Source organism: Marmota monax, unplaced genomic scaffold (assembly GCF_021218885.2).
Source record: "Marmota monax isolate L192 unplaced genomic scaffold, Marmota_monax_Labrador192_F-V1.1 WCK01_AAM20220418_F8-fsc00353, whole genome shotgun sequence".
NCBI lineage: Eukaryota > Metazoa > Chordata > Mammalia > Rodentia > Sciuridae > Marmota > Marmota monax.
The window spans coordinates 69,648-84,759 of NW_026692700.1; the positions used below are offsets into that span (position 1 = coordinate 69,648).

The window sequence follows — 15,112 nt, forward strand, 5'->3', positions numbered from 1 at the left end:
GTCCCACTCCTGCCAGGGCCCAGAATGTAGATTGTGCTGCCGAGCCTTCCTGACCTGGTGGGCTGTGGAACAAGACACGGGCGATCCCGGGAGTTCAGGCGCACACCTCGTGTGCCTGGTGAACCGCGGCTGGGGAGGGAGGGCCCTCAAGGGAGGCTGTGGGCCCTCAAGGTCTTGCCCACCCTCCGGGTGCTAGGGTTGGGATGTTTTGTTTCTGGCCAGGGCAGGATCTTGGACAGACAGCCAGGAGCCAGTATGGCTGGGACCATGACCCCTATTTTACTGGTGAGAAAACTGAGGTCAGAGAGGTAGAGTAACTTGCCAGCAAGCAGCACAGCCAAGATTGGAGCCCATGCTTGCTTCAGAGATCTCTGCAGGACCCCTGTGACTGCGAGGGCCCCGGTGCAGAGCCAGGAGGAGGCAGAGTCAGAGGACTGGAGGCGAGTGCAGCCCTCTTTCTCTTCTGCACCTGGAGAAGTCGAGTCTGGTTTCCAGCGTCTTCCTCCAGGAAGCCTCCCACTGCAGACCCACCCCTCAGGCAAGATAGAACTCCCCTTCCTTTTTGTTTTTATTTTGGTACTGGGGATTTAATCCAGGGGCACTTTACCACTGAGCTACATCCCCAGTCCTTTTTTTTTTTTTAATAAGTTTCTATTCCGAGATAGGGTCTTGCTAAGTTGCTTAGGGCCTCGCTAAATTGCTGTGGCTCACCTCAAACTTACGATCCTCCAGTCTCAGCCTCCTGAGCACTGGGATTACAGGTGAATGCCATTGTGCCTGACTAACACTCCCCCTTCTTCCTGCCTCCTTGCACCTGCTTACCTTGGAGCAACCTCTGGTCACTTGCCAGAGTCCCTCACTGGGCTTCCGGGTCCTGAGGGCAGAAACTGTGTTTCTTCTCATTTTGGGATCCCTGACAGCATGGGCATTCCGAAAATACCTGAATAAATGTGATGAAAAATCTGCCAGCAGAGAGTTGGGAGGAGCTCCCTTGAGAACATGGGCAGGGAGCATGGAGGGAAGAAGAGGATGGACCCGCAGGGAGCAAGGTGGACCACCAGGGGCGGCTCCGGCAAGCGGTGACTTGGTGGGACAGTGGGTGGGACAGAGCACCATGAACAGGCAGAATGTGGGATTAGACACTGCTGTCAGCAGGATCCTGCCATGACAGAGCAAGACTTCCCCCCCCCCCGCAGGGGCAATCTGGTGCTGACCCTGAGCAGAGGAGGGGCGTGTGCTGACCGCTGACTCCTCCCGGCTGTGCCCTCATCAAGAGCTCAGGACAGCCGTGCCCCGGAGCCTGGAGTTGAGTGTTTATTTGACAGTGCTTACTGGGAACCAACTGGCTGCCTAGGGGCTGTCCGGTGTTGGCTGGGCCTGGGTGCCTGAGGCCACCTCATGTTGGTGCCAGCGTCCTCCGCCCCCCCCCCGGGCTGGAAGTCCCTCTGCCACCCTCTATATGCGCTCTCTAGGCCATGCAGGGAGGCAGGCCCCTGTCGCTGGGGAGGACTGGCGCATCCTCCCCAGGAGCCAGTCGGTGAGGTGGGCCTTAGCAGCCCCGCCCCGGGCCACAGTGAGGCCGCAGTTCCCGGAATGGGGGTTTTAAACTTTTTGTTGTTGCTGTTGGCGAGTGTGCATGTGGTCTTAATTATTTATACGCAGCACTTATCTCCCCCAAATGTTTTATCGGGCTTCGGCAGACCCGAGAGCGGGAGCGCAGGCGCGGGGCGGGGAGCAGCGGGTGCGGGAGCGACCCCAAGTCAGCCCCGTGGCCGGGACCGGTGGTGAGCGCAGGTTGACTCCGCACCGCGGCCTTGGGAGGCCGCACCTGTGTCCCGGTCACCAGTGCCTCAGTCGCGGGAGTCATAGTCCTCTCTCCGGCTCTGGTCTGCGCAGACACCGCCGGTAGGGGGCGCCATGGCCAGAGGCCAATGCTCGGGGTGCGTCCCTAGGGGACCGATCCTTCGTGTGCAGCCGCACGTATCAGCAAGAGGCCTTAAGACCGGCCGGCTCTTTTCTGGCAGGAGTGGGAAGGAGAGAACGGGGGACTTTGGCATCCTGCGTCCATCGATTTCCCTAGCATCACCTAGTCTCATTTTAGTGACCACTTGCTGGAGACAGGAGTGGTCTTATCGTGCCCATTTCATAGATGAGGAAACCAACATTCAGAGGAGTTACCCGTCTAAGGATCTCCAGCAGAGCAGGGGTTGGCATTCACGGGTTTTCAGGGATGGGTGGTCATTCCAGGCAACTTCTCAAGAAGCTGAGCACAGTGGACCCTCCCCCATCACTGCACACCCCCTCCCTGCCTAGTCCCCGCGTTTGGGCACCGCCCCCTGGAGATTCCTGGAAGTGTCTTCCGGACACTGTCACTGACCCCCCCCCCACACACACACACACAGGCCTGACCCTCCCACCAGCCTGCATGGTTTGCAGGGGCCCAAGTCCAGCCTGGACCTCTCCTGGCAGGGTCTGCTCTGGTGCGCACCATGCACACTTGGCCACATGCCTGGGTCCCATGCGCCCCACACCCAGTAAGCCTCAGGGGTCCGCGGCTGAATCAGCTGCTCTAGTGGGGTGTCGCAGGAGGTCCAGCCTGGGGGAGCCCACAACCGATAGGGCGCTGGGCAGGGTGGCCCCAGGTGCCGACAGCCGGCGTTGGGGTTTGGAGGTGCACTTGAGTCTCGGGTCCTCGTCCCTCACCCCTTCCCGGGCATCTAGGGGCCCGTGTCTCGCTCCCTGCGAGGGCTGTGCGTGCTGCTGGGGTGGGAAAGAACTTGCTCCTTGGCCGGCATCTTCCCCACGGGAAGCTCCTGACCCCTCGCCCCAGACCCTCGGGTGGGTCAGGCCGGAGCGGGACTGAACTCCACCCAGGCCGCGAGCCCAGCGCGGAGGGAAAGCTCTCCAGGAGGGAGACTCCCGCGGGCCCGGCGGCCTGGTAATTGGTTCATCGATTGACAGCTCGGTGTAGGGGCTCCGATGGGGGCGGGGCGGCCGAGCCAGGGGCCCAGCCCTGGGGAGCCCTTACCGGGCGGCCGGGCGGGGAGAGCCTCGAGCCTCCCCGGCGGCGAGGATCCCCGGGAGGCCTGCGTAGGGTCCCCCGGGCGCCCACGGCCTGCCGGGCCCCCTGGGGCCCCTGGAAGAATCGGTTCCCACTAGCCAACCTGTTCCCACAGCCAGAAGTTGCCATGGTGACCCCCTCCCACCTTCGGCTACAGCTTTTCCAGTAAAACCACTGCAGAAATCCATACTTCCCGACAGGCACGCCCCCGGCCCCCCACCCCCATCGCGCGGCCGGGAGCGCCGAGTTAACCCTGCGCCTGCCGGCCGCGGCCAGTTTGGGGGAGACAGGGGAGCCCCACTGGCGTTGGGGACCTTGGGCAGGAGAGAAGGTGGTCAGGGGACCAGGCCGCCTGCCCAGTCCCTCCGGGCTGTGGCCAAGTGACTTTAGCAACTCCAGGAAGTTGGAGGGGAGAATGGAAGCCGGCTCCGACTTAGCCACCCGCCCTCCTGCCTGGGAGGAGGCCTTGCTGGGGCCCACAGAGCCTGGGCTCCAGCCTCAGGGAGGAAGAGCAGCGCCCGCAGTCTGTGGGGCAGGTCCTGCCCAGCCTGGCCGGCAGGGCTGCTCAGACTCCCCTGCTCCTCCTTTGCCCCTCCTGCACAGTTGTCCCCCTTTCCTGAGGGCGGAGTAGCCATGGCAGGGACCTGTGCTCTTGTGGGCCACTCAGGGTTCCCTGTCCTCCCTGACAGGACCTGGGCTGCTCACAAGTCTGGGGAAGAGGCTCCTGGAAGGTGGGATCCCAGTGGCCCCCAGGGACAGGCTGCCAGGCTGTCAGGGGAGGGGCCCCTGGGGACACAGAGCAGCCCAGGCGGCTCAGTGCTACTGCGGGTTGAGTGGGGTGTGCTCTAATTGCTTTCTCTGTAGCCAGGATGAATAATTGAGAGGTCTTTGAAGAGAATTAATTAGCTGCTTATTGACTGTAAATGCTTTGCTGAGATGATAAAGGAAGGCGGGTGGCCTGTGGGGTCCAGTTGGGGCACCACTACACATGTTATTCACAGTTCCCTCCGCATGACCTGAGGCTCAGCCTTGGCTTGGCCCCTGGCCCCTGGTCCCCTGGGGAGGGAGGGGTCTGGCACCCTGCTGTAGTGCTGCCTGGACTTCTGTTTGGGGACCAGCATCCCTGTTCCCTGCTCAGCCACAGCCTGCTCCATCTATCTTCCAAGAGGCAAGATTGGGCTCCCGGCCCCTAAGGATTGAGTGGTACAGGACTTGTGTCACCTTTCAGACCTTGCCCCAGTAGGTCAGGCTCAAGTCCAGAGGCCTGGCTCTGTCTGGCAGGATCCCGGAATCTCAGAGAGAGGCAGCCACTCCTGGGGACTCCATCAGTCCCACCCGCCTATTGTGCCCCTACCCGTTTTGGGGAACTCAGGAATGACAGGAAAATAAGCAAGCGTTCTGCCCCCCCCCACCCTGGGCTGGGGGACGGGGTGTGTCAACACCCTGTCTTGGTGGGAGAGGGGTCTGCAGACAGGGCTGGCCGTCTGGACCGGAAGCACTGCCTTGCGTGGTGGGTGCTAATAATCCCAGCCGCTTCTGTCCCCACGGCCCTTCCGCCCTGCCAAGCCCAGCTCTAAGCATGTCACATGTGCTAACGGGTGGATCCTTCCACCAACCCCATGTGGACCCCGTGAAGTCAGGCAGGTAGGCATGTCTCCAAGCTGGGGCCACAGAGCACCTGGGTAAGGTTTTGTTGAATGAATGAGTGAGCGAGGGAAGGAGCGCGAGAGAGGAAGGCAAGGGCAAGGCTGGGCGCACCCACCTTGTCACCTGGCTCGAGGACCCACGCTCTGAAGGTCTGCCAGTCCCAAGGGGCGGCAGCATGGAAGTCATGGGGACTTGGGCCCTGTGGAGGACACGAGGAGGTGGTCCTGAGGGCCGTGCTCCAGGTCAGCCTGAAGAGAGAGAGCAGAAACCCCAGGCCTTAGCTGCGGGCGCGGGGGCTGGGGAGGGAGTCCTCGCCCAGAAGCCAGTTAGTGACCATTGTCCCAGAGAGCCCTGACGTGGCCCGGGCTGTGACCACTGCACAGGGGGCAGAGAGGCCGTGAGGGGTCCGAGGTGTGTGGGGGAAGGGGGATGGAACCACAGCGGGGGGTCAGAGGGATGGAGCACCGTGCTGGCCTCCTGGCCCCCACGGTACTCAGGACACCGGCCGTACTGCTCACCCCTCCCTGCTGGTGCTTGAGGCCACCGCACCCGGACCCAGGGAGGGCCAAGACAGCAGGCTTCCTTGCCCCGTCGGGCTCAGTCGAGTTCTGGACACTGCAGGCGTGGGAGGTGGAGAGCAGTCGGGATGCTTATTCCCCCACCCTCCCTCCACCACCCACGTTCCTTGGGGGCTAGCCCTCTCCCTGCCTCTCTTCCCAGGTTGCGGTCAGCCTCGTGGGCACTCCACGTACCCTGTCCCCAGAGGTCCCGGTGCTCCTATGAGACGGGTCAGCACATGCCTGCCTTGGTTCACAGCTGGACTTAAACAGCTAGCCCGAGTCGCCAAGTTCATAAACGTCAGGAGGGAGGATCAAACCCATGTCTGCCAGACTCCATGTGGCAGCAGACAGATGCCCCTTGCTGGCCCCTGGGAGCTGCTCCTTCCCTGCCTCTGCACACTTAAGTGGGAACGGACAGGCTCCTCCCCTGTGGAAGTCAGAACTGGAGCTGAGGGAGGGAGGCCAGTCTCTCCAGGTGGCAACTCTAGGCAACGGAGCCTGGGAGTGTTGCAGCCACAGGAGGCACAGACCGGGAGCAGAGGGTCTTGTTCCCGAGGTGGGGCGAGCCTGGAACTGAAGCCTGGCTTCCTTCCCTCCCTGCATTCCATCTGTCCTGATGGGTGCTTGGTGTCCACATATCTTCTCTCCTCTGGAGGAATCCCCAGAGAGCTGGGAGGCAAGACTCCTGTTCCCTCTGCCCCCGAACTCGTGGGCACGTCACCAAAGTGACCAAGCAGATGCCTGCTTCTACCTTGATATAGTTGGGATCTGAAACATCTCCCAAGGCTCATGTATTGCAGCTTGGTCCCAAGCTGATGGCTCCATTAGAAGGTGGTGGAAATTTTAGGAGGCAGGTCCTAGTTGGAGGAAGTGGGCCACTGAGGGTGTGTCCATGAAGGATATATCTTATAGCTGGCACCTTGCAGCTACCATGGGGTGAGCAGCTCTGCTGCCTCATGCACTCCCTGCCACAGTGCTCTGTCTTGCCATAGGCTTACAGCAATAGATCACTGACCGCAGATTGAGACTTCTGCAACCAAGCCAAAATGAATCTTTCCTCTTTTAAGTTGTTTTTCTCAGGTATTTTGTCACAGGAATGAACCAGTACAACCTGGATTTTCAAATCTTGAGTAGAAATGCCAATAATTTAGGGACTAGAGGCACAGCTCAGTGATAGAGTTGTGTTTACCATGTGCAAGGCTGTGGATTCACTTTGTGAATTAGGAGTATTCCCAGGGGCTGTGGCAGCAACTCTGAGTGACAATGAAGGTCCAGCAGTGATATCATATTTAGGTCATTCTGGGCTAAGTAATACACACTAAATTCTTTTTTCTGCCCAAGTCAACTACAGAATGCCTGTCATTTGCAATACTGACTAGTGACTTCCCTAACTTCCATGTGAAACTTCCTGTATCAGTCAGCTATTGCCATGATTAGGCTGCATAACAAACATAGCTTTTCCAAAAGGGAGTGAAGAGCAGAATTTAGTCCAATCCCCTCTTTTTTTTTTTTTTTTTTTTTTTTTTAAATATTTATTTATTTATTTTAGTTTTTGGCGGACACAACATCTTTGTTTGTATGTGGTGCTGAGGATCGAACCCGGGCCGCAGGCACACCAGGCGAGCGCGCTACCGCTTGAGCCACATCCCCAGCCCCCCCTCTTTTTTTTTTCAACTTCTTTTATATTTATTTTTTAGTCATAGGTGGACACAATATCTTTATTTTATTTTTTTATGTGGTGCTGAGGATAGAACCCAATGCCTATGAGGTGAGTGCTGTCCCTCTGAGCCACAATCCCAGCCCTCTTTTTTCTTTTTAATTTTATCATGAAAATATTTTAATAAGCAGAAGGGTTTTATGAATTCACATAGAACATTGCCTGGATTTCACAATTATTCATGTTATCCCATATTTTTTAATCAGTCTTTTTTTTTTTCCTGGTAAAGTATCTTTTAAACTTTGTTTATCATGGTAAGATAAACATAACAAAATTTACCATTCTAACCATTTTCAAGTGTACAACAGTAAGTAATTCACACTGTTGAACAACAGTCCATGCATAGCCCGGACATCCTCATCTTCCACACCTGCGACTCTGTCCCCAGTGAGGCGGACTGTCCCCTTTGAGCTCTCTTCAGCCCTGGTGACCACTCTTCTACTTTCTGTTTTATGAGTCTGGCTGCTTGGAGGACCTCGGGTAAGAGGACTCGCACAGTGTTTGTCCTGTAGCCACTGGCTTGTTTTGAACAGCATGTACATCTTCCAGGGTCCCTCCACGTCTTAGTGGATGTCTGGATGTCCTTCCTTTCTAAGGCTGAATAAAATGCCATGGTGTGGCTGCCCCGTGTGCTGTGTGTCCACCCTCTGTTGATGGACATTGCTTACATGGCCTTGGGCTGTCGTAGATCATGCTGCTGGGGGGTCACTCAGCTGTACCTGCCTTAGCTCTTCTGGCCGGGATGCTGGGGATTGCTGGCCCTGTGGCCATCCTGTATCTCCCACAGACTCCCCTCTGCCCTCCAGGGCTCGGGCCTGCCCCCCCCCCTCGCAGGCAGGCTGTTTTGTTTTGCTCTTGAGGTCCCAGCCGCCCAGTGCCAGCAGTGGGTTCCTGTGGTTTTGATTTGCAAGTCAGCCTCCTCTTGACCTTGGCGGGTCACAGGGTTTCTGTTTCTCGTAACTGGTACTAGTTAGTGTAGCTGCGTGGCAGGCGCAGATCTGACGATAGCAGCTGTGGCTTATGACAAGTCTGATTCTCTCTGTCCCAGCCCAGGTGGGGGCTAATCTGCCATCTCGACCTGGAGTTTAAGATGGCTCTGCTGGTCACTGCCCAGCCCCCAGGAGGGAGGCCAGGGCCAGGATGGGGCCCAGGGACAGTTCCTCAGCACACCTTCGGGAGAGGGACTGTGACAGCCAGTCCCTGGCCGGGCAGCCACACTCCTTCATGCTTCAGTCTCAGAGGAGCCTGGTGGGGGGCCGGCCAGCAGTCCTCTCACAGGACACAGAAGCTCCGGCTGCGGACCAGGGCGGGGTCTTCACTCTTCCACTCCCGCCTGCCCCACCGGCTCCCAGGAGGAGTGAGGACCCCGGGACCACAGCTCAGAGTGGGCCCTCGGTGGAGGAAGGCTGTGGCAGGGGTGTGGCTGGAGACCCTCCCTCCTGAGGCCCACACTGCTCTGGGTGGCTGCACCTGGGGGCAGGGGGACAAAGTTGGTGCCAGGCCCCTGCCTGGCCATGAGCAGGTTCTGGGTGTTTGTCTTTCTCTTTGGACATCGTTGTCCCCCTGGAGGGTAGTGCTGCCCGTGTGGCCACACAGTATCCCTGTCCGGAGGAGAGTAGCCCCTGACCAACCAGGCTTTGGTGGCCCCTTTCCATCAAGGAGGTGTCCTCGGGCTCAGAAGGGTGCAGGGCAGTGCTGGTGGTCAGTAGAGTGACCAGCCACTGGGAACGCCAGCTCTGGAGAAGTTGGGGCACAGCTCCTCGGGCCTGAGTCCTGGCCTGCCCCCGGACTTTCAGCAGAGCTTCGAGGCTTTTCCGTCTTGCCCATTCCCCACCTCCAGCGTCTGGCCCCGACCCCTACAGCGACCACCGTGACCTGGACCTTCAGTGGGCTCCCGGGGTGGAGACAGCAGCCCCTCTGCTCTCTCTGGGGTTACCTGTGATCCTGCAGTGGGTGGCCTGTGGTTGAGGTGGGTGGGTGGACAAGGCCCGGCTGACCCTCGGGCTGGCCGGGGCAGAGCAGGCCCACCCTTCTTTTCCCTTCTGTTCATGAAGTGCGTGCGCTTTTGTGCCAGGTCCTGTTCTGGGTGCTGGGGACACAACAGTGAGCCACTCAGAAGTGGGGTTCTTTGGAGCTTGCGAGATTGGGGGTCGGGCAGGTGGCTGGCCATTAGCATAGGGACTCAGACCACAGTGCTGCCGAGTGACTGTGTCTTGGTTTCCTCTGTTGTTGTGACAAATTGCCACCAGCTTCAAAGGTTAACACAGCACACATTTATCACCTCAGGTTGCTGGGGCTCCGGAGCCCAGCAGGGTCTCCCTGCACTAAAATCAGGCTTCAGCAGGCCTGGTCCCTGGCCCCATCCTCCCGCCTCCTTGGCTTGCCAGTTTCTCAAGGCCGCCTGCGTTCCTTGGCTTGTGGCCCCTTCTTGCATCTCCCAGATAGGAGAGAGGGCAGGAAGACGATAGGTCAAGGAGACGGGAGGGAAAGGAGGTGGTCACCTCGTGTGAGAAGCTGAAGCCTTTTCCTGCCTCTTCTCCCCAGGCCGGTCTTCCCCAGGCCTGTCAATCCCAACCTGCTGGGAAGTCTGCAGACGTTCCCTGACGACCTTAAAGTTACTGGAAATCCACTTCTTATGAAAATCGCCCGAGGCCCATAACCTAGGGTGCCATCCACCGGTATCTATTGATCCGATAATGGAGATGACTTCAAAGATCCTGAGAAGAGCCACCACCAGTGACCACCAGGGTGATGCCCACCCCTCTCCGTTTCCTTGAAAGAGGAGGCCGAGACCCCAGCGCCGTCTCACTCTCCCGATGGCCGGCGTCCTCCCTTGACCCGGACTGTGTCCCAGTAAATCCCCTATGGGCCCTTCCTGATGTGCCTGGAATTCCGTCTTTTCCTTCCTCTCTTTGCAGCTCTAGGGATGGAATCCTGGGGCCCTTAACACATCCCCAGAGCTTTTCATTTTCATTTTGAGTCGGGGTCTCCCTATGTCCCCAAGGCTGGTCTTGAATTTTCAATCTTCCTGTTGCAGCTTCCCGAGTTGCTGGGATTACAGGGTGGGCCATTGTGCTCAGCTTGGAATTCTTTCCTATGTCGTGTGTCAAGGACCCCGTTGTCCTGAGTTGAGGGACATCATAACCTCCTCTGACCTGTCCAGTGACATGCGGACCAGGACTGCAGTATCTCCCTGTCCCCTCTGCCTGACCTCTGCCTCCGTCCCCTTCTCTAAGGACACTCGTGCCTGCACTGAGCCCACACTGAAAACTGAGAACACCTCCCCATCAAGATCCTTTTGAAAAAAGTTAAAATTTAAAAACAATTTTAATTGCAGAGACTGAACCCAGGGCCTTGCACACGCCGGGCTCTCCCATCCTGCTCCGTCCCCAGCCCAAGACCTTATTCATCACAGAGGCACAGTCCCTTAGGCCGTGGAAGGGGACTGTGGGGCCGTCTGTCTGCCTCTCACAGTTCTAGCGAGAAGTCCCAGGAGTGGGGAGACTGAGCAGGTTGGGGGGTGCAGGAGGAAGGTGACCCTAAGTCGTGAGGTTCATGGTGGGGCGGGTCTTCAGGGAACGAGGGAGGGAGGTTTTGGTAAGGCTCAGCCCTCAGGGTCCCCTCCCCTCCCCCTCCCCCGGCTCTCTGTTCTTCTTCCACTGATCTTTCTGAGACTCTGCCCTGGGCCAGCAGAGGGAGAATCCTTACCTGGCCCTCGTGTTGTCCTGCCCGCAGTCAAGAACACAGGCACCTAGAGAGCACACGACCCCCCGGTGACATTCCTGTGGTGGGACCGGGCTGTCTGACCCCAGCGACCCTGGGCTAACCACAGGCCCTGGTGGGTCTGGTGGTGAGTGGGAGGAGGGGGCCACGTCTTGTGGAGGGCAGTGCTGCTCTCCCATCCTGGCCCCCAGGGCCTGGGACTTAACGGAAAGTTCTTAGGATGCGCTTGAGCATGAAGCTGGCAGCTCTGGAAGCCGCTGCCCACTTCCCAAACCTCAATTCCCAGCCCTGAAGGGCCGCCTCTCCTGGGCTGGCTGTCCTCAGCTCCCCTCTGGCAGGGCCCGCCTGAGTCCTGCGCTCCAGGGCCTCCACACCAGCTCCCCAACCAGCCCAGCGGGAGCAGGGGCAGGCGTGTGCCCACCCCCTCTGGGTCCCCGGGCCCCACAGGACAGGAGTGCTGCTGGTGCTCCCAAACGCTGTTAGAGTGAGTGAACGTGGCGACGTGGGCCCACAGACACAGCTGGCTCTGTGTTGGCAGGTCAGGAGCTGATCAGAGAGGGGGAAGCCCCAGCGGCTCCCACCCCCACCCGGCCTCCTGACATCGTGTCCTGGGGACCCTGGAGGGTCTCGGTTTTCATCCCGGGCTCCAGCCCTCTGGAGGGCTGATGGGCTGGACAAGCCCACCTACCAGCTCCCCTGGGGTCCTGCCCCAGCCTGGCCCTGCAGGTGGAGGAACCCTCCAGCTCTGGACGCCAGGTCCTCTCAGTCGGGCTGAAGGGTGCTGGAAGGTTGGGAAGGCCCAGCTCTGCACACCTCTGCAAGGGTCCTGAGATCATGGGCCCGTGAGGCCCACCCGGGGTTGGGTCATGGAGGTCAGGGTGGACAGGTGGCCTGCCCAGAGGTACCTGCCAGGGTCATGTGGGCACTGCCAGGTTACTGCCTGGAAAGACCTGTCCCTTCCCTCTGCCCCAGACTGGAACGCTGATGTGGGGAGGAGGGCCCCAATATTGGGCAGCCCTGGACAGGCCAGTTGGGGACAGAGAGCATATTGGAAAGGCTGACCTTCTTGCCCCAAAGGGCTACTGTGGCACCCAAGAGAGGGCTTCCTCACTTCTGGGAAGGAGTCCCTTCAGCCCCCGCTGTCTCCGACTGTGGGTCCAGGGAGGCTGCAGAGCAGCCTGCTCCTGGGCCTGAGGCCGCGTGGGGGCGGGGCCAGGATGCTGCAGCAGCCAGGCCAGGCTGTCTCCTGGCTTCTTCGATTGCTCAGCCAGCACGTGGACAGACTCATGTCCCCTTTCACAGGGAAGGACACTGAGACTCACAGGCTGAGCCACTTCCCAACAGGCCTAGGTGACCATCTGCCCTGCGCTGAGGGAGGCTGGCTGTGGCCCCCACTCCCACCTCCTCCCCTGCACCCCACTTGGAGTCTTGCTCCTCCCCCAGGATCTGGTAAGACTGGGTTTTAGGGCAGGGGTTGGTCAGGGAGGAGGCCCCTTCCCCCAGGAAGCCCAGGCAGCAGGAGGGCCCTGAGACAGAAGGGCAGAGCTAGCTGGGCATGGGTGCCTCCCTTGCCCACCCCCAGGGCCTCAGGAGGCCACCTGGAACAGGAGCAGGGGTGGGGCCAGGCTGGGCCGGGGCACAGCTGGGCCTGCAGGAGCTGCGGAGGGGCCGCTGGGGAAGGGACTTACCAGCAGGCAGCTCTGCAGGACCCCAGGAGGCTTCCTCACTTCCAGGAACACAGGCCAGGGTGGGGGAGGCGCTGCCCGGGTGCCAGCTGTGCCTGAGCCAGGCCCGGCCCCTCCCCTCAGCGCCTCCCACCTGCTGGCTCTCTCCCCAGCCCCCCGGCCCCCTCCCCTTGCAGCCCAGGCCTTGACACCTCTTCCCCCAAAGGGCCCGAGGAGCTGGGCTGATGCAGCTCAGGTGCAGAACTGCTGGGGCCCTCGCACAGCTGGACAGCACAGAAGGCCAATGGTCACTGCTGGCAGGGTTGGTGCGGCCCACAGAGGGGCTGGGGACACCTAACGCCCCCTTCCCAACCTGGCTCCCAGCCTAGGCACCTTTCCAGCTGTCATGAGCATCTGCTGACTGCAGCCTGCTGGCCGGGAGTTGTGGCCCAGCTGCCCTGTTGGCTGGTTGGGGGTGGGGAAGCTGCACCCCACTTGCCTGGGTCCTCCAGAGGTCGATCTGGAGTACTGACGGGGCCTCTGGCCTCCATGCTGGGGCAGGGCGGCCATCTAAGGTGACATCCCCACCCTCCCCCCTGGCTCCTCTCCCTGCTGTCACCCAGGGTGGAGGGTTTACTCCAGGGTGTGGGTGGCATGTGTCCCCACTGCCTGGAAAGACCTGCCCCTTGGCAAGACATTAACCACTTAGATGCAGGGAGCTGGGGCCTGGGCTGGGAGAGGCCTCTGGGCAGGTCCTGGGCCTGCAGGGTGGCCCAGCCTTTCCCTGGAGAAGGAAGGGATGAGCACATCTAGGGAGTGAAGCCCCCATCCCCACCCTCTGAGCCAGAACTCCACCCCTGCCCTGGCCTCTGCCAGACTCCAAGGTCCCCCAGGGAGGACATCAGCTGTGGGAGGTCAGCCCTGCAGGGGGTTCAGGGGTCAATCCCCTCTGTGCCTCACCTTCCCAGGCTCTGAGGGGCTTCTCTCCAGGGGCCTCCTAGTGGCCCTCTGCTCACAATCTTGGGGTTCAGGCCTTGCCCATCTGTGCTTCCGCAGGTCAAGGCCCAAGCCCACCTGCCCCTGACTAGGGCTGCAGAAGAAGGCATTTCTCTGATTTCCCTGGGCTCCAAGCTCCTTTAGCAAGAGGAGGGGCCAGAGTGGTTGCAGATGGGACCTGGGGGCAAGAGCAAGGGTCTTTAAACTCCTACTAGGGGCGTGGACTAGTTGAGTTTATGCAAAGTACAAGTAGATGAAGTCCCACCCAACCTGTTAGGGAGGATGAGGAGGATGAGGAGGAAGGAGGCTTCAGAGGATTAATTCCCATGGAGAGGTAAAAGCCGAGAGAGCTGCACCTCAGACATGCACAGATAGGAGAGATGGCTCGTGGCAAACCCTACTGGTTCCTCTACTCGCTCATCCATCCATCCATTCATCCACCCATCCATCCATCATCCATCCATCATCCATCATCCATCCATCATCCACCCATCACCCATCCATCATCCATCATCCATCATCCACCCATCCATCCATCATCCATCCATCATCCATCATCCATCATCCATCCATCATCCATCATCCATCCATCATCCACCCATCACCCATCCATCATCCATCATCCATCATCCACCCATCCATCCATCATCCATCCATCATCCATCATCCATCCATCATCCATCATCCACCCATCACCCATCCACCCATCCATCCATCATCCACCCATCACCCATCCACCCATCCATCCATCATCCACCCATCACCCATCCACCCATCCATCCATCATCCACCCATCACCCATCCACCCATCCATCCATCATCCACCCATCACCCATCCACCCATCCATCCATCATGCATCCATCGTCCATCATCCATCATCCATCATCCATCCATCATCCATCATCCATCATCCATCCATCATCCACCCATCCATCCATCATCCACCCACCCACCCACCCACCCATCCACCCAGTACTTACTTGGCAAATCCTTGGCTGGTGCCTGTGATGGGCAGATGCTGTTCTGGGGGCCAAGGTAACAGTGCAGACAAGACGCCTGCTCCGTGGACCTGGAGCCCCTGTGGCGGGAGAGCAGAAATGCCGAAGACTCGGCTGCTGGAGCAGGAAGAAGGAAGGCGGAAGGTGGCAGGTGAGGGCAGGAAGGGAGGCAGCATGCACCATGGAGGTGAGACTGGAGCCAGCACGGGGAGGTGGAGAGGGGCGCGGCTGCAGGGGCGGGGCCTCTGGCTGCGTTTCCTGAGTGAAGAGGCTGGCGAGGGCCCGTGTGCGGCCCAGGAGCTGGGGAAGTGGTGGGAGGAGTGGGAGACCCTGGGCCCGGACTGTCGCCAGGTGGCGGGGCTCTGGCCACGGCGGGCCGTGGAGGTGCTGGGAAGTGGTTGGCTTCCAGGTGTGTTTTGGGAAAACCGTCACATTTCCATCTTATTTGCATGAAAGGAAGACAAACATCCGTGTGTTCTGTGTTTAGGGACAGGAGCCTGTGGTCACCTGAAAAGGGAGGTGGGAGGTGGTGGGGGAGGACAGAGAGGAGCGTCTTCAGGGCTCTGTGCAGACCCAGAGCTCGCCTGTTCTCCTTCAGTGCTGCAGAGCGACCATCCCTTGGCCACCACGGGAACCAAGTGACCCCTTGAGGTGGGACTGAGGTGGGGTGGAGAGGTTGCTGTGGAAGCCATCACCCCCGGCTGGGCCATGGAGGAGGCCCCTGGTCGAGCCGACTCCCTCCCGG

General features: G+C 59.7%; 1 long non-coding RNA gene across 1 annotated transcript; it reads left to right on the forward strand.

Annotated features, from left to right (window-relative positions):
* Positions 1-904: 904 nt before the first annotated feature.
* Positions 905-9,864, forward strand: LOC124094078 (uncharacterized). Its single transcript, XR_006852124.1, has 2 exons — positions 905-1,079; positions 9,530-9,864. It is a non-coding gene; the product is annotated as an uncharacterized LOC124094078 (long non-coding RNA).
* The last annotated feature ends 5,248 nt before the right edge of the window (positions 9,865-15,112 follow it).